Source organism: Zonotrichia albicollis, chromosome 14 (genome assembly GCF_047830755.1).
Source record: "Zonotrichia albicollis isolate bZonAlb1 chromosome 14, bZonAlb1.hap1, whole genome shotgun sequence".
Classification (NCBI taxonomy): Eukaryota; Metazoa; Chordata; class Aves; order Passeriformes; family Passerellidae; genus Zonotrichia; species Zonotrichia albicollis.
In genome coordinates this window covers 7,407,123-7,425,311 of record NC_133832.1, presented here as the reverse complement: position 1 = coordinate 7,425,311, position 18,189 = coordinate 7,407,123, and the positions used below count along the sequence as shown (strand labels likewise).

At 38.3% G+C, this 18,189-nt stretch overlaps 2 long non-coding RNA genes across 9 annotated transcripts in view; both read left to right on the top strand.

The window, feature by feature from the left end:
• The window catches only part of LOC106629284 (uncharacterized), a 154,715-nt gene extending 140,406 nt beyond the window's left edge, over positions 1-14,309 (top strand). For all 8 annotated transcript variants that reach the window (XR_012582706.1, XR_012582704.1, XR_012582707.1 and 5 more), the window contains one exon: positions 8,311-14,309. This is a non-coding gene — a long non-coding RNA (uncharacterized LOC106629284). The remainder of the gene's footprint in view (positions 1-8,310) is intronic.
• A 160-nt stretch (positions 14,310-14,469) lies between these two features.
• Positions 14,470-18,048, top strand: LOC141730865 (uncharacterized). The gene is made up of 3 exons (XR_012582710.1): positions 14,470-16,555; positions 16,956-17,006; positions 17,381-18,048. It is a non-coding gene; the product is annotated as an uncharacterized LOC141730865 (long non-coding RNA).
• The last annotated feature ends 141 nt before the right edge of the window (positions 18,049-18,189 follow it).

Here is an 18,189-nt window from a genome sequence, read left to right as displayed (position 1 = left end):
TTATTTCCTGTATGTCCTGTTGGCATTTATCATCCTTTATGTGCTGTCTGGTGTACTACTTCTCCAGCCAGTGGCCAAACTTTCAGCTGGATGAATCAGCATAATCTTCAAACACAAGTGTTTTGGCACAATTCCTTTTGTAAATTCCAGTTCCAAGAGTGAATTGCTATTTTAAGATAAACACCATAACACTCTTACGTTTTACTTTTGGACTCACCTTTATCAAACCAAAACCTTGGCAGGGAGAACTGCTAGTTATGATTTCAGAATGATTATGATGTGAGCAGCTAAAGCAGTTGGGGGAAAGCTCTTTCTGAGCAGAAGAATGCAGTCTGCTGTTTTCTCTCAGATTTGTTGTTTGGAGAGTAACTCTGCCTGCCTGAACTGCTTTCCTGCTCTCCATTCCAAGGCACAGCACACTGCCTGCCTTCCTCATGCACTGTGTACCTAACAGTGGACACTGAATCTGAGCTGAGGCTTAATTACAACAACAGTGCAGATAATCTCCATCCCAGGAATGGACTGCTGCTGCATCTCACAGGATGAAACTTTCACCAACCCAACTTGGTGCAGCTCCAGAGCATTGCAGAAGTCTCTGCAGTCCCAAAAATGACAGTCACACTCAGTTCTGTGAGTTCTGTGCCTCTTCTGGGCTAATGCATTCAGGCACCTCTGCAATGCACTGGTGACTGCTGCTGTGCCCAGCTTGATGCATATTTGTCTGGGTGTGCCTGTGCCCAGCAATGTTTACTCTCTAGAAGAGGTACTTGGAATTCCTGGAAGGCAACTAAATACTGCTCATTAATATTTAATAAATAATAATAATTAAACCAAATACTGTTTAAAATAGCAGTTAATAGCAGTTTACTGCTATTAATAAGAGTAGCAACAGAAGAGTGTACTGTAGCCACAAGTACTTGAAAATTAATTTAGTTTTCAAGAGTGGTTACATTACTTTTCCATTGCACTCACCTCCTCTAAGAAAATCTGCTGAAAATTAATTCTCCAGTGCCCTTGTTCAGTCACTTCCTTGGAGATATATATATATATATATATATATATATATATATATATATATATATATATATAATTTCTTTCAAGCAAAGCAGACACTGGGATTTTTAGATTTACCAGCTACAGTCACAATCGCTATTGCAATTCATAAAATTAGTCATCAGGTATGCTAATAGAATAACTAAGTCAAGTCATCAAATAAGTTAATAGCTTTAGTTTGTCATCCCTGCGCTTTAATACTTTCCTAACAAGATATGGAAGTAATAGTTAAATTACAGTGTATATAATAAAAGCTTCCCATTATTTCAAAAGGAAAAAAACCCAAAACCCTGACTGCTTTTCTGAGATATTAGCTTCCTGATGGGATCAGCTTTTCACTTTTGTCATTTTAAATGGGAATATGGAATGAAGACAGGTTCTGTAGAGCAGAGGATGGAGTTGGCCATAGCTCCAGCACACGTGTGAACTTCCAAGGATGAAATGAACTTGGCAGGGTTGTTTGTACCTTCACTGGAACCAGCCACAGAGGTTCCCTCAGTGCTGCTGCTGTAGGGTATTAAACACTGGCTCTGGTGCCTGCTGGCATGGCTGAGCACCGTGAGCCTGAGCAGTGGCCAGGCTGTCACTGGGATCCTGCTGGCCACAGTGTGTGCCTGCCTTGGGAGGATTTATCTGAAACCCACTTTGGATATGTCTCTGTGCTGTCTCACTTTACAAATCCAGGGAAACCTTGTTCCTTTGCATGAGGAAAAGACATAATTCTGTAAAATTCCTCAATTCAGAGAGAGAGCCCTGTCCACAGCATTTCCTTACTGAAGGCTGATTAAAACCTCTTCATTATTTTTTCAGTGCAACCATTCACTCAAGCCTCTGACATCAAGGCATTAGTAGTTGTTTGAGTTGCTATCATCATCTAAGAACCTCCCAGGAGAATTTTAGAAAAACAGGTTTTTACCAGAGGTGTGGTTTGTCTTTGTCTTATCTATCTCATGTTTTTACTGAGAGTTTCAGTGGAATTGTAAGTGCTATGTCACGTCCAGCACCAAAATAATAGCACTTTATTTTTGTTTCACCCTACCATTCTGGATATTTAAGTCACAATTTTTATAGAGTTTCACCAGGTAGCTACTGAAGACAAGGTTTGTTGCAGTGATTTTTTTGTTTGTTTGGGTTTGCTTGGAATTTTTTCCTAGAAAAACACTCTTCCCATGGTGGTGAAAAAATGTACAGCTCAGATACACATTTAGAATTCTTATAGTAAATATGATCAGGTGAATTGTAAAATATTTACACACAGTGCTATGGGCTGAATGTGAATAAGGGATGCTGGTCATTCTTCTAGTACTGAAACACAGCTCTCTGACCTAACGTAGAAGTTGTGCCCTTTAGACTTTCCCTTATGGAGTGAATTTTAGTCCATTTCTTCTTCCCAGCACTTTTGTTTTGATATGGTTTGGAACTTAGTATTTTTCAGGACTGTTTATTTCTGCAAAACTTTAATCTAGGATTTTTTTTTTAATGACGTAGTGAGATGCCCACACAACCATACCACCTTAATTGCTAGTGGAAAGACATCAAAAATTTGCAGTGACACCACCCTATTTTATATGCAAGTTAAATAAGATTTATGCCATCTTCTACATAAAATTGTTCTCCTGTTGTTCACTTCAATTTTAAATATTTGACAACAATAGTTGTACTGTTCTTCTGTGTAACATATCTTTGCCACTGGGACGTTGAGATTTTATTTGACAAATGCTATGATGATCTTGGATCTGTTTCATCCACAATTCTTGTTGTCTTCACCATTCTCATATTTGTAGACAGATATTGGGTTTTCAGTAATCTTGAAATACAAAGCAAAATTAAAAGAATTAAGGGGCTGATAATAGCTTGATTCAAATTAAAAAAAAAAAAAAAAAAAAAAAAAACATATAGCTGATTGGATTTTATGGGAAGGAATTTCCAGGGAGTGGAAAAAACTTCACAAACCACAAAATCAAAAACAACAACAAAGCCATCAACACATACATGCACACAAATCCCAAAAGAACTCTCCAGAAAAGATAACGTGGACAAAACTCATCTCAGTTTTTGAGCTGCCTGTCTCTGGCAAATGTTTTTGAATCCTTCTTTTCCCTGCAGAAGAAAAGGACCTGGTATCATTATGAATTTCTCAAAAGCGAGTGAATTATTTTGGGTAAAGTGAATTTTTCCTGTAAATCTCTATTTTGTGAAAAAGGCATTGCTGCAGGGAAGCATTTCAATGAGAAATTCTTGAGTCACTTTATTCAGCATCTAAGGAAGACAGGCCCACAATGATCCATAATTTGAACTGTGTCCTTAAAATTGAACTTTATCATCTGTATTCAGACAACTCAGAAAAGAGAATCAGCATTGCAACAATAATTCTCACTCCTCACTCCTGTGGGCTTGAGTTCCCCATGTGTATTGTTGCAGTCACAGGCTGCATAGACACTCCACAGAAAGAGACATATGTTGCCATAGAAATGTAAGGTTTTGCTGTTTAGAAAGTGACACAGAAGCTCCAGAAGCCTACATTCAGTCCCTGCTTCCTGCTCTGTATCTATATTGAAGCAAATGTCGTAAATTTTAGGCTCATTTCCCACTTGCAAAATAATGTCTAATAATTTGCCTCAAAGAAAGAATGCAAAGGTAAATAATAGAAAATAATAACAATAAGAAGAAAATAATAAAAAGCCCCACAAGTCTCTTCTGGTAGTGGGAGCAGCTGGAATTTTTTAAGAAAGCAAACCATGTCAGGAGGATGGTCTTAGCAGCACAGTCTCTCCACAACCTCTGTTTTACCTATTTCCAAGCTGAATCTAATTCTTTTTCTCAACCATGTTCTTTCTTGATCAACTCCTTTTGCTCTGAATATTTTTAAGAGATATATTCTAATTTTTCGACAGGCAAAACAAATGCAAACTGCCAAATGCTTCTCAGGCCATCTCCCTTCTGAATATATGAAGTGGCCAAACAGATTTCTGTATTATCCCACACAGTTCTATTTCTCCTTTGCTGCCCTTCACCAGCTTGTGTATTGCTTTACTGCTCCTTGTTTGCTTCCCTTATCTGCTGCATTCAAGACAAGTCATCCTGGATTTATATTTCCAAGTAACATTTGGTGACAAGCTGTGGGTAGTGCTCCAGGAGTCCAGACACAATTGCATTCATTGCTTTGTCTATTATACTGAATTTTCTTGCTCTTTTTGAGGGGGAAAAGGTCATTCTTCTGGTTATGACTTCCTGTCCATCAGCTGAACCTGTGAATTGGGTTTTGCATGTTACAACTTTCCATTTTGCTGCTGCCTTGTGTTATCTTTATGGAAAAGATGCAGAAAGGGAGCAGGGCCCCCTCTGCATCATCATGGCTCCAAATGTCATTTAGTATTAATGGCTGTCAAGTGCAGTCCACTTGTAACTATACATTACTGTTACAATACCCTGTGGCACATGGAAAGCAGATGTTCTACGAGGAGAAAACTTAACTAATTTAAAAGTTAAATCACAATCTGATATGTTTTTTTCTGCGTGACACATAGTGAACAGAGTCTAAGAGAATCCAAGCCTGCAGGAAATAGATAAATGAGGTCATGAATAGGACTGAGAAGGCTTTTCTGAGTTCAACCCTGCAAGTCCTGTGCCTCAGAGCATCACAGGGGTTTGGGAAACTTGGCCTCACCTTTTGGCTCTCTCACCCTGGGGATTAATCCTGGATGTGCAGGGATTTAACTTTGTCAGTGCAAGGGCTGCTTGGCTGTTGAGGACTCCCCTGCACCTTTCACTGTTCAGAGAGGGTAAAGGTAAATGTGAAATCATTTTAATTTCCATCAGATTGTTTCCAAGGTTCCATGCTTTATGAAGAGACAAGTTCTTCAGCATCCTTCTTGTAGATCATGAAGTAGAGGAGAGATTTACATGCTCTGGAAAATAATATCTTTGCCTATTTGAGGTGAAAACAGATGAACTACTGGAATTGAATGCCTCTGGTTTTGTACTCTGGCTGCAGTGCATATTGTGGAATTAATTTTGATGAAGATCTAAACCTTGTTACCCAAAAATGTTTTAATTATGGGAACTTAAAAATACTGTACCTTTGTAATTGAAACAGAACACAAGTATTGACTGACCCCAAATCAAGAGGCTTCTTGGGCCATTGATTGGTGTTGAGAAAGTTTTCCTCATTCAAAATAGAAAATGGTTCAGTTCCTCTAAAATGTTATAAGGAAGTATTACATTAACCAGAATTAAGTGGTTTGGTCTAATAAGGAGCTGAGGGAGCAGGGTTGATCTATATTTTTGATGTATCATAAGTGTGAATCCATGTCTGCAGTTATTGCTTCAAACAGCAAGGGTGAGGCAGAAGTAGCTGAGTACATGCTCAGATCTTAATTCCTTTGCCTAACATGAGAAAGCTTTGGGGTTTTGCCTCTGTCCATAATGAAATTAAATGCATGTGATTCTCCTCAGTTGAATATGTCTGTCTGTATTCTAATAACTCCTTGACCTCTTGGCAGACTTCTTGTAAGCTGTTGAATGCTCTTAAGATATTAAATACCCACATGCCATACAAATTAGACTAGAAGAGGATGAGTTCTGTATTCTAATTGAGTAACATGAGAGCCCATTTTCCAGAGGGGCTACAAATTGTCTTTGAGAGGAAGACTGCAATTGAGGTCACAGTATTTATTAGAGACCAGAAAATCTAAGTCAGAGAGAGACAGAAGATTTCCCTCAAATTCTGGAAAAGTCTTAGCAGAAGTTTATATGTTATATAATAACATAAAATTCTCAGGACCTTCACACTGTAGACTACATAGGTTCTACAAGACACCTATTTGAGTGCTCCATCTCTTCACCAGTTTTGAAGATAGATGCTACATTTACTCTTTTATGATCCTTTTACTCTATAAAACCCTTCACAAATTTTCAAAGCGAGTGTTGTCAGCTCTTTAAGCACCTGGGGATGTAGTTTTCCAGACACAGGAGCTTTGAAAACTTTACCAAGAAAAAGACTGAGGAGAAATGTACTATGACAGTTGTTTTAGAGTACAAAGCAACATTTATTTCTGAAGAGGGAAGTTAGTATTAGTAGACATCTAATATTAAGAATTCTGACTCTTATAATATGGGGTCTCAATTGAAAATGATTCCTATGGGAATTGTCATGTTAAGATGAATAATTCTTGAGGCCTTAATATTTTTTTAAAATGTGCTACTTGTTATAACTGGAGATGCTTTGTGCAGCTTTTCTGTGATTAGACATTGGAATGGGCTGCCCAGGGAGGTGATGGAGTCACTGTGCCTGGAGGTGTTTAAGGAAAGCCTGGACATGGATCTCAGTGCCATGGCCTGGCTGGCAGGGTGGTGTTGGGTCAGAGCTTGGGCTCAGGGGGCTTTTCCAGCCTTTCTGATTCTGTGACTCCAAGGATGGGAAGCCCAAGACTTGTACTAGCTGCAGACTATGAAGATAAATCCAGTATTGTTCAAGTACAGAGGCATTCAAGGGTTGATGATGCCTGACAAGAAAAAGAAGTAAACTCCTGGAACTGTTTAAATCTCACCCAAAATTCTGGAGTTGCACAGATGTGAAGCATAGCACATGGAGCTCTCAAAACTCAGAGCAGTTAATTTTGCTCTTAGTGGAGCTATTTAGATTCTGCTGAAGCCTTAAGGGGGATAAATGACACTCATTGTGCTTGCCTTGTTGAGAGCTACTATCACTACTATGTTCAAATCTGCTTCATCCTCCAAATTTAAGTGAGATGTAGATGAATCTTGAAAACACTTGAGTGATGACATCATAATTAAAGAATTTTAAATATTCTATTGGGTAGATACTTGTGCTGACACAGACAAGTCAGACAGTATGCCACAGGACACAGCACATATTCTGAATTGGCAGAATGAAATATGCCTGCTGCTGCATGTGGTTATAAAGTGAGAATTTCAAATTTAAACTCAGATCAGGATGGAAAGGAAACACTTAATGTAAAGTTAAGACTTTAGAAGCAAAATAATTCTGAATTAATTCCATGTTTGGCATATGTGTAACTGGTGTTGTATATGGCAGACATTTTGCCATCAAAATATTTTTGCTTAAAACATAAAAAGACTTCTGTCAATACTCTGTCATGAGGGTAATTTTGATTTTCTACACCCAGGGAGCACAGAATGCAGTTTTATGGAACATGGGTTATAAGATATGCAAAGCATCCATATAAGAATGCATTTTCCTTTGCAAATCAAATTACATTTTGGGGATGCTAAGCTGATAATTTTTAGAAGCATCCTCACAGGAGTGAAAATTATATTCTCAAATGCTCTTTACTTGTGTTTACACTGCGTTGAATTTCTATCCAGAGGCTGTCAGAGGAAGCATAACCAACCATGGAGGCAGTGATCACCTTGAAAACTGGAAATGGACTTTGGCTCCCTTGCAAAAGTGCCTGAGTGATGGGTAACATAAATCTGAACAGATTTTGCTTCTTGGGAAGAACTTGCAGTTGCAATACTTGCTGTTACCATTAAGTCAGAAAATGTGAGAATTAGGGAAATGCAGCAGGTTACTAAAAAGCAAACATTCAGTAACTTTTTCAGAATTAAGTCAAGCTTTGTTTTTAAAGTGAAATAGAAGAACCATTTGTAGAAGGGAGCAGGACTTCACAAAGCCAAGATGGGAGTAGGCTCCTGGTGAGACAAATCATGATCTTGATAAGCAGTATTTAACATAAGAATATGAAAACGTTAGGAATTTTCAAGATAATGGCACATTGGAGATGTCAGCAGCAGATACTGGACTTAAATCTCATTGGAAGAGCTAGGAAAGTTTTAAGTGCCTTGTAAATGTTTCCCATTGTCCCCTTGCGCAAGAGCTGGCAGGATCCTGTCTGCTGCCCGCGGTGCTGCTCCTCTGGGGCTGCAGAGAAGTGTGACACTGAGCAGCCCTCAGGCCAAGCCTGGGAGTTTCCTTGGGCTTGGGGCAGGAGGGCAGGGAGGGCTGTCTGTGCTGTCCCTGCTCTCCCAACACTGGGGCTGTGCCTGCTGGAGGGGAGCCAAGGAGCAGATGGGGTTTGGAAGCAATCTCTGGGAAGGAGATTGTTACAGAATAGCTCTTAGTCTATAACAAGACTTAAAACTGCAAGATTTTGTGCAAAAAGCTTGGCTTTGGCAGAAAGCAAAGCCAAAGAAATCACAAAAAATGATTTTCCACTTGGAAGTTGTTTGGTTTGAGGTCTGTCAATAACTGCTGTACAATCTTTGTGTTTCTAGTCTGAAGAAGATCCTTTATGCACAGACTCTGACAACATCCTTCACTCCCTGGTCCCTCGGGGATCTCCTGCCTGTGCCCTGAGTGTGTCAGCTCCAGTCAGGAATGGCCCACCGGGAGGAATGGCCCCGAGCTGTGAGATGTGGCTCAGCTCTCTGACATGTCACCAAGTGAACAGCAGTGCCTGCAGTTTGGCTAATGAGCAACACAAGGAAAAGAATACCCAGCCTCTCCTTAGAGATGCTCTGGGGCTTCCAGGAGAGCACAGAGCACTTCTTTCCAAGGGGTGAATTACCTAATTCCAGTAAATTGCCTACTTCCAGGTTATACAAGCAACTTTCTTTTACAGCTCTACAAGGACATACTGCCATATATTGTGCAGAAAATACGTTATTATACCAGTTGCTAAAAGACTAAAAAATAACTCAATGTTTTTCTCTTTTTAAAGTAAGCAATTTCATTAATATTTTTCCAAGCCAATGAGCAAGTAAAGAATATCTCCCTGCAAACCATTTTCAGGCACAACTCATCCTTGATAGTAACTTCACATTGGGACGTTAACAACAGCTTTTGTTATTCATGGTTTTGATCTATTTTTTGGAGACAGAACAACACTAATCTGTTGATTTGACTTCTTCTGAAGTAGCTATTTTAAAGCTTATATGGAAAGAAGATAACACAAGATGTGTTTACTCTGGTGATACCTTAGGTTTTAGCTTTTATATTTTTCAGATTCTGTACTGTTTTAGTGTGTAGTTCTGAGCTTCATATTAGGGGATAGTGAGCTCTCTTCACAGAGTAGGGAGACAAAACAATTCCTGCTGTAGCTGGGGACCAAGGACAAATGATCCAAATCTCAGGCTCAAGAGCAGAAACAACATGAATTGAAGAGAGAAAAACAAGAAGGATGGGACTGCTTGGGCTAAAGCTGGAGCTGGACAATTCAATATGCAAATGGCCCCTAACTTATAAAACTGACAGACCTCGTTGCTGCTTGTCCATTTTGTAACCATTTTGGTTCATCTGGGGTGTAGCCCTGGCTGGGCTCTTGTGCTGCCCAAGGCAGCTCCATTGAGGCATTTTAATAAACCCCTACTTTATTCTTTAGCTCTGTGGTCAGCTTTGATAAGGCATCACTGGAAAGGGAAACAAAAGGAAGGGTTGTATTGCCATAAAACACTAACACTTTTCTGTAATCTCTTTTCTTTGGATGATTTTTTCTTGTTAATTTGCTTGCTTGGTTATTTTTGGGGATGGTAGTATCAGTTAATAATAAGATAAAGGTAAGTAAGCCAAATGTCATTCATGTGCAGAAAGCAGAGGGTAAATGATATTCTGTGCTCAAACCTAATGGTCTCATTGCTGTTAAATACAGGTGATTGTTGCAAGTGTTGTATATGCAGAAAATGCTTTCAGCTAGCAGGGAGTCTCAGAAAAAAATAGGATTGCATAATGTGGATGGTAAGGCTGTGTCAGACAGCACTCACTGGTCTAAGTCTTCTAAACACAGTCTGCATAATTCCATCTCATCCTTCAGATCTGTTAAATGCACAGTTATAAACACAAGGGTTTCAATGAAATGGTCATGGACTTCTGTAGGAATCTGATCTTCACTCAAAGCTGTCATACCTTCATAAGACACTAGGCACATAGCCTGTATTCAAATAATTGCATAGTTTTTACATTCATATGATATTCCTCTTTTACTGCACTTCTGTAATTTTCCACATTAGTTTGATGGGACTATTAAATGCTATTGCTTCTGAGATAAATAATTCATGGTTTCTGAAGCATAACTATGTCTCTAGTCATACTATGTCAAGGCAATGTTTTATGCAGCTTTGTTTTAATTCATGCAGCTTAATTTTATGCAGCTTTGTTACCTTTATTATTACTAATTGCTGTTTTGTAACAAAGCTACAGTTTGGAATCAGAATAGATATGCTTTAATTTAAGCTGACCTGGAGCCTGATACTAGCAGTGTGTTTGTCTTTTCCAGAAGTGCAGCCCTGCAAAAGGCTGCTGTAATATTTATTTATCCATTGACATGTTTGAATGGGATGTATGTCATCTATTGTCTTGAAAGTATTAAATAAAATTGGTACCTGGAAAAACTGAGCAACTATTATTATGTACAGAAGGCTTCCCTATGAGTAAATAATATCTGCAGATCTCTGGAGATGATGCATTTTAATGCTGCTTGAATGTAATATTTCCATTTGTAAACAAATTTGATCAAATACAATAAACAGTGCTGGAGCCTTAATGTAATTCTATTACCTATAAGTCAGTACAGGAAACAGCAATGCAGATGCCTAACAAGAGGCAGAGTGGCTTCTTCAGCTTTGCTGATAAATATCTGTGTAAGTCATGTAAGCCTAATAATCAGGCAGAGAAGCAGGAGAAAGCAATAACCTTAGTCTTGTCAAAGCATAAATGGAATACAGATGAAAGTTGATGCTTTGAGTAAAAATGCACACCAGATTTAATGCAATGAATAATGATATAAAGCTGAAATTCAAAAACTAATAAAAATATCATTTGATATCCTGCTATACAGGGAAATACAAACTGCTCTGAAATAAAGACCAGAAAGGATAGACCTGCCATTTTGGGGGGGTTCTTTGGCTATCCATACCTTCATTTAAGCAAGCTAGGGGATGGAGGGTACCTGGGACTTTTAAATACAAGCAGGTACTATATGACAACTTTTGAATTTTGAATTTAACAGCAGAATTCTGATTTTTTTCCCCTACTGATCTTTCACCTTGGGTTTAATCATGTAACTGTAAAACCTTTAATCTCTAAAATGGCCATGCTTTCAGATAGCTTGTAAAAGTGTTGGGGGAGAGAGAATTTTATCACAGTTCTAAAGTTACCACATGCTCTTATTTCTGCAGGGTGCAGCTGGTGGCAGGGCTTGTCAGCTGGGGCAGTGCTGATGATTCTGAGGAGAAGCCAGGACAGCAAAAGTGAGGCTGTGGTACCAGCCCTGGGCTGTGCAAGAATATTGCAATGAATAAATAAATAAATGTGCATGTATGTGTGTAACATGCAGGTAAAAAGCCCACCCAAGCTGTAAAAAGACATTGAGTCTGTGGCGTCTGCTGTTTCAAGGATGAGATTAGAATATTTCTGCATTTTCTTTGAAGAAAAGTAAATACTATTCCAGTCTGTCACCCACGTGCTATTTTTGCACACATGTCAATACTTATCAGTTGGAATCAAAGAGATTTGAGCTATGTTTTGGAAACACCTATTAAAAAAAGCCCAACAAAACCCACTCTTAATTTTGTTTAACAGAAATGAGACACCTCCCAGTGTAGAGGAATGCTCTCCAATGCACAGGTTGCACAGCCATTACTCTCTCAGTGGAAATTCCTGTTGTCTTTGCTGACAGGAGGATCCCACCCATTGTGAAATCAGAGGAGTAATCAAATCAAGAGTTTATGTTTCCACCAGATCACGTTGACAGAAGGGCTCCATCCTGCTTGTTGTAAATATAAAAAAATGAAAGTTTTTCTCCTCTCCACCTCTCTTACCATGCACAGCTTGAGAGCTTGGAGAGCTCTTGCTGGCTGCCAGGAAGAAAGAGTGCAAAGTAATTTCATGGCTGTATTCTTTCTGAAGGGAGTTTTAGAAATATTTTGGATCAAAAGGAAGCAGAATGAGTCTGGCAAAGCAGCAGCTTGAACTCATTGCACCTTAATGGCTGTTCTCTCTTATCTGCCTGATTTCAAACCTAGTCCAGCCACAGGTGTGACCTGGCAGAGTGATGTGCCCCAGCATGGTCATTGCCTTCTCTGAATGTGTGTAAATAAATGTTTGTGTTTTGTTGGGTTTGAGCACAGGTATGTACAAGTCTAGGAAAAGGATCATCAGCTGCAGAAGTCCTATGTATTAAAATATTATTCATTTTTATAGAAATTTTTCTTTCTTTTTGTTCTTTTTATTTTCTTTGAAAATTTTACCTGTTTTGGCTCAAAAAATACCTTCCTGTTGTCTAATCATCCTGGCTCTAGAAGAGAGCTCTCTTCTATGGAGAAGATTCACAAGGCCAGTACATAATCTGCTACTATATCTCAAATATTTTCAGTTCAGTGCTGCATGGTAAAGTGCCCTTGTTGTGTTCCAACTGAGATCTTGAGGAATTACTTCCTTTATAAAACACATTTTCTTTCCTTGCTGTTTCCAAAAGCAAAATATAATGTTACATAGAAACTTGAGAAAATAGAGGAGCACACAAGTCCACATTTCAGAGATGCATGTTATTAAGGAATTTAATCTGAGAAGGCCAAACTTCTCAGGAAAATTGCATTTGACTTTGTAAGACTTGGCAAGCCTCCAAGTCAGAAAAATGTTTCTGCTTTTTCTATTAAAAGCAGAAATACTCTTTTACTTTTCCTGTTAGCTGAGAAAATTCATTTAATTTCCATTCCAAGAAAAATGAAAGAATAGCCTGGCCTAAAATAGTTGAGTTAGTATGTTATATTTTATATCAGTGCTATATTTTATATAAAAAAGAAAGACCTGAGAAGGTTTGTCTGTAACTCACCTTTTCCATTTTAGCCTTCACACTGACAAGTTTACGTGAAAATCAATATTTTACATTGAAAAAAACCCCATTCTGTGTCAGTAATACTCTCAAGCAATATAGATCTTAAAGAAACATGGCGAGATGTGGCAGGTAAATATTTGTAATGAATAATCTGTCTGAACCCCATGGAAACTGCAAATTTGGAAAAACAGGATGGCCATTTTCCACAGCGGTGCTCTGGAGCAGCAATTCTCCCCCTTCTCCTGGGGTACTTTTGCCACTGTTTTTACCACAGGGCTGCCTCCTTACTCTTCCTTTGGCGGCTGTGCCGCTTTTTCCTGAAAACGCCAACCCTCAGCAAAAAAGGATCTCATCTCGTAGGCAGCAATTGCACAGGCTGCCCTGCAGGAACAAGGCACTTAGCACAGTGAAAATGATGCCAGCTACTCTGGGAGCTTTCTGTCTGTCCCAGTTTTCCTCCTGAAAAGAGAAATAGGTGGAGGGTTTGGGTTGAGCAGGGCGGGCTCCGTGAAGCCGTGGGTGAGAGGCAGACAGTGGTGCCTCCTCCCTGCTCTGGGTAGGGGCCACCTCAGCTTTCTGTGCTCCCACCCTTCTGTCTCGTGAAGGGGTTCACACTTACCTGTGTCTTGTAAAGCAATTCAGGATTTATAATCTGCAAAGGGTTCTTGAGCCTACGTCCTGAGGGAGACAGCAAGCTGATGGTTGGATTCTTTGTGCTCTTGAATGGGAAATTGTGGGATTTAATCTGAAAAAAATGGTGAATTCTTTTCACTAGGAACCTGGATTGCCTCTTCCAGGGAACTTGTACTGGAAGCAAATCCATAATTATTGTATTCTATATCCATGTAGTCTAGGTCTGAAAATACCCTGTTACAGAAGAAATCTCTCCTGTATTAGACTGCCCAGCAGTTCCCAACATCTCAGCTCTGCATAAACCCAGATTGAGGTGAAAGTCACTAAAGTTATCATGAATACAATCTGGAGTGATTCTCTTCTGTCATAATGGCAAATTGGAACGTGGAATATGTTTTTTTTTTTTTTTTTAATTTCCATATCCTCCCCTCTGTAGTTAAAACCAAGTGCATTTTACTCTACATGTAAAGAAACACAGAAGGTTTAATGTGGAAAAGCCAGGACAGCTGTCCTTGGAGAACATAAGTGAGAATCTACGTTAGTAGGGAGCTTTGCTGCAGATGATTTGAGGTTACAGGCAGATTTCATAAAGAGAAATTATGTCTCATTCTGAAGAAAATGAAGAAAAGAAAGAACTCCAGCCTGTCTCATCAGAGCATGGAAAAGAATCCAGGTTACATATTGAATGTAAATGAAGTATTTTGATTATTTTTGCAATTTTATGGAGATTAGAGCTTTTCTGTGAAGAGTACAGCTTGAGACTTTTGAATCACAGTCTGAAAGCAAATGTTCAAACAGTAGGAACTTCAAAACAGATCCCCCCTACTTCATTTATATATATGTGTATATATATATATATAAATAGAATTTATATATATGCATATATACACATATATAAAAATGAAGTAGGGGGATCTATACACATATATATAACATTTATATATATGTGTATATATGCATATATAATTTTAAAGGAATCAGAAGGAACACTCTTCCCCAGCCTAGTTGAATTGTCATTGCACTCAAAATATTTCTGGGATATTGGATCAACTTTTGTAAATATTCAGTTCCTATGAAATACACCCTTTATTATGACTGGTGACCATAGGGCTTCCTCAGCTTGGAGAATGATAATGAGGGGCCTTTTGGAATATTGAAATAGCAGAAAGAGTAGATTTTTTTTTCCTTTTTCATCAGTTTTCTCAGTGTTACACAATAATGAAATTATGAGAAGAGTCAATATGTTCTGTAATTCCCTACAACTCCTACATCTATAACTAAAGCAAGGGAAGAGTTGTGTTTTTTGTTTTAAAGGGGCTTGTGCCATGAGTGGCTTCACCTTTATTACAAAGACAAAAGGAAGATAAAGAAGAGGCTAGACACTGATGCACAGAGAGCATAACAAGAGTGTTACCCGAGAAAACCCCCTGAAATTCAGCAGCCTATGTGCCAGAAGGACTTTCAAAGTGATCCACAGCTGCATGGTTGAAACCTTCTCTCATGTCTCCAGCAGAGAAGGGAAAACAGAGAATCCATCCTTCACATTTTAGAGCTCTGCAGCTCAAGGGAAAAGCTGTGAAATTCCTGATTCCAATTTTCCTCGACTTCATGGCAGCAATAAAAAGAGCACAAGTAGAAAAGAACTAGATATTTAACAGCTTAAAAAGACATATTGACATTGGCACATACTTATTTGCTGCAGCATTTTCTGGGATTTCTGCTGAAATAGAAGCCTTTTAATAAAACAGTGGATATCTTGCCATAAAAAAGGTGTAAACAAAAGCCATGTCAAACTGTGTTCTGCACAATATGTATGTGAATGAAGGGAAGAGTAATGAAAAAGCTTGCCAAGTCAAACAAGATAAAAGCAAAATAAAAAATGAAACCACAAAGCATCGCTAATAAGTAGCACAACAGGGCCTTTGTTTAGCTGCGTAATTCTTTTTTTGGTATAGATTTGAAAATATTTGTTTCAGCAGGAGTAAGAAGCCCCTGTGCTTGCTGTAGAAGCTTCACACAGGTAGTTTCCAATTACTGAAGCCGATGCTTGGCACTCTTCAAGAAAGGGATTGGGCACTTGTAGGAAGAGAAAAATAGAATTAGGCAGCTGTAAAAGCTGGATATTTTAATAAAAGATTATGTATCTCAAAGCTTGAAAGCCCTATAGCAAGTCAGCCTTTAACTAGTTTGTGCGAGAGAAGAGCTTACCTACAGACATCTGATTTTATTGTATCCATTTTACTCTGGTTTTCTAAGTTTTATTATTGACCTCAGTGACTGATACCCAGTAAAATTATGCTCAGTAAAATTGGCCTGATCCAGTATTTCATATCCTATAATTCTGTCTTCTTAATTCTTCCTGTATAATAGGCATTAATTAAGTTAGCTGGAGTTCACAGAAGAGAACTCTTTTGGGTTGGATTGAAGGTGTTTTGTTTAGCTTTGATGGATGAATGGCTGTCTCTATCATCAGGCACAAGTAATAGAATATTTTATCATCTTCCTAGATAGGTTGTCAACATGTGGTGCATAGCAGCTGCTGTGAAGTCATACTTTTTCCAATAGGAAATATGGTAAATGTAGAAACCAAAATAAAATTGCAGAGGAAATAACATTCTTATGTATTTCAGTAACCAAGGTGTGTTAAGTGGTGTCTGGATTTTGGTGGGGAATTTTTTGTTGTTGCTGTTTTCTTTTTGTTTGTTTTGTTTGTTGGGTTTGTTGCTGTTTTGGTTTTTGTTTTTATTTTGTAACCATGTATGAGTTTAGCTGTAATACAGAAAATAAAGATTTCCTTTCTGGTCCAGAGCTGAAGACCAGACATTTTGCTCAAATTGAAAAAAAGTCATTAAATTTAATATATTTTTATCTTCCTCTGGCACGGGAGGTTAGTAGAGAAATCCTTCTCAGGTGCAGACTGCAAATGGACTCCATCCAAAATCTCCTGAAGTCAATACAGAAAAGTTCATGCTCTTCATTTGATATTGGATCAAGTCTTCTTTTCATCTCTGACCAAGATTACTTTCACAATTCTGGCCTGTTTCTGGGTAATAGAGGTTTGTATGTAAATCTGTACTTACTAAAGTGTTTTAAATCAGTTAATAAGTGGTAATGAGGAGAAGTTTCCTCCAAATGAAGTGCAATTCCTACTGATTTTCACAAGATAGATATTTCTTTCTTGGTTTGCTCAGTTGTGGGCAGGGTGGGATGGGGTGTCATTTTATTTTTTTTATATTTGTTCTTTTTCTCCTCATGAACCGAAAAAATGAGCTACAGTTTTATTGCCATGTATAGGGAGTTTAGGCACAGGATTTCTATTAAGAATGATCAGTTACCTCCAAAAAATGTTAATGTTCCTAATTTTGCTTTATTATTCTTCATTACATTGTTAATAGAAAATGGAGGTACATGCCTAATTGCACCCTAATGAAAACTTGTCCTTTTATCTCTGGTTAGGAGCAGATCCATGGACACGGTGTGAGGAAGAAAAGATCTTCCAAATGAATGGTGAGATCTCCTTGAGAGAGCTCTAAGGAGAGAAAGCTGGAAAATTGAGTTGTTTATCACAGCTTTTCTTCACTATCCTTTTCTCTAGTGACTTACAGATCAAAGTTAAGTTTCACAGCTTGCATTTAATGACCTAATTTGGATTGTGGCTTGTATCGAAATGCTGAACAGAACATTTTCCATTTTCTATTTTTATTTTAGTCTTTCCCTATTGAAGCTATCCAGTAAACTTTAGATTGCTTGAATTGCATGCTGATTCCCAGCTCTGTATGCAGTGCAGGACTACATGTTCTTCATCCACACTCACAGGACTGCCTGCCTTGTACTCCAATGCAATAACAAAAGAGCTCAGAGAGCTGTCCTTTATTCTACAGCAGCTTCAGATAATGGCCTCTCATGGTACTAAAGTATTGCTGATGGAGAGATGAAGAAAGTTCCATTTTTAAGAGGAGAGATGAATATTTGCTCTTAGGCACCAGGAAACAGAGGCAAGTTACCCTTCAGAATAAAAGATCCAGAGATTGGTTATGTCCAAGTGAAGCTGGAGAATCACTGGGATGTTGGGACCTTGTGCTGTGCCACACACAGGATGCAGCTCACTAAAGGTGTTCATTTTGTATTTGTGAGGTTTCCTCTGAGTTATTCTATCAATTCCTGTGAACTTTTAAACAATATTTCTGTTATGCACATTCAGACAGGTTCTACATATTCTTCCATACAAGTAGCTGTAGAAAAACTGTGCATTTCAGTAGGACTGCAAAATCCTGTCCACTGTGAATGCTTCTCTGCCCCTGAAAATTGATTATTCCACTCTGTGTACTTTCCTAAACCATTTAAGTGGATCAGATAGTTATAGATATTTGACATGTTAAGTGATGGTCTGGCTAGAGTAGCACTTGTATGAGGTAAGTGAATTGTTTCCAGTAAACTTAGCCTATCTGTATTGTTAATGTGCTACCACCTGCCTTAAAAATGGTCAGTCAATTTGTTGCATGACATTTCTGGAGTAAGTGAGTAGTATGGATTAATTGAGTTAATTCTAAATATGTCATTGATTTTTTTTTTTCTATGTGAGCTGCTCTACTATTTTTTTTTGTTTCTTCATAATTGACTTCCAGTGTATAAGGAACTTACTATTGAATGCTTATTGCAAAATAAAATGAGAAAAAGCAATAGATAGTGA